Genomic DNA, 207 nt, shown 5'->3' on the forward strand with positions numbered 1-207 from the left:
CTTTTAGAGTTACTCGTGACTAAACCCTGTGCATTCATCACTATTATGGTTTGTGTTTCATCCCCATTATTTAATATTGGTAATAATATGGATTCTCCCATGCTTCCTTCTGATATGATGTTCTTTTCTTCATTTCCTGGAATTCTGCCATTAATAAATCCAACTTTTCTATTATATTTGTTCTTTCGCCTTCATATTTATATTTGT

This window comes from Palaemon carinicauda, chromosome 10 (genome assembly GCF_036898095.1).
Source record: "Palaemon carinicauda isolate YSFRI2023 chromosome 10, ASM3689809v2, whole genome shotgun sequence".
Classification (NCBI taxonomy): domain Eukaryota; kingdom Metazoa; phylum Arthropoda; class Malacostraca; order Decapoda; family Palaemonidae; genus Palaemon; species Palaemon carinicauda.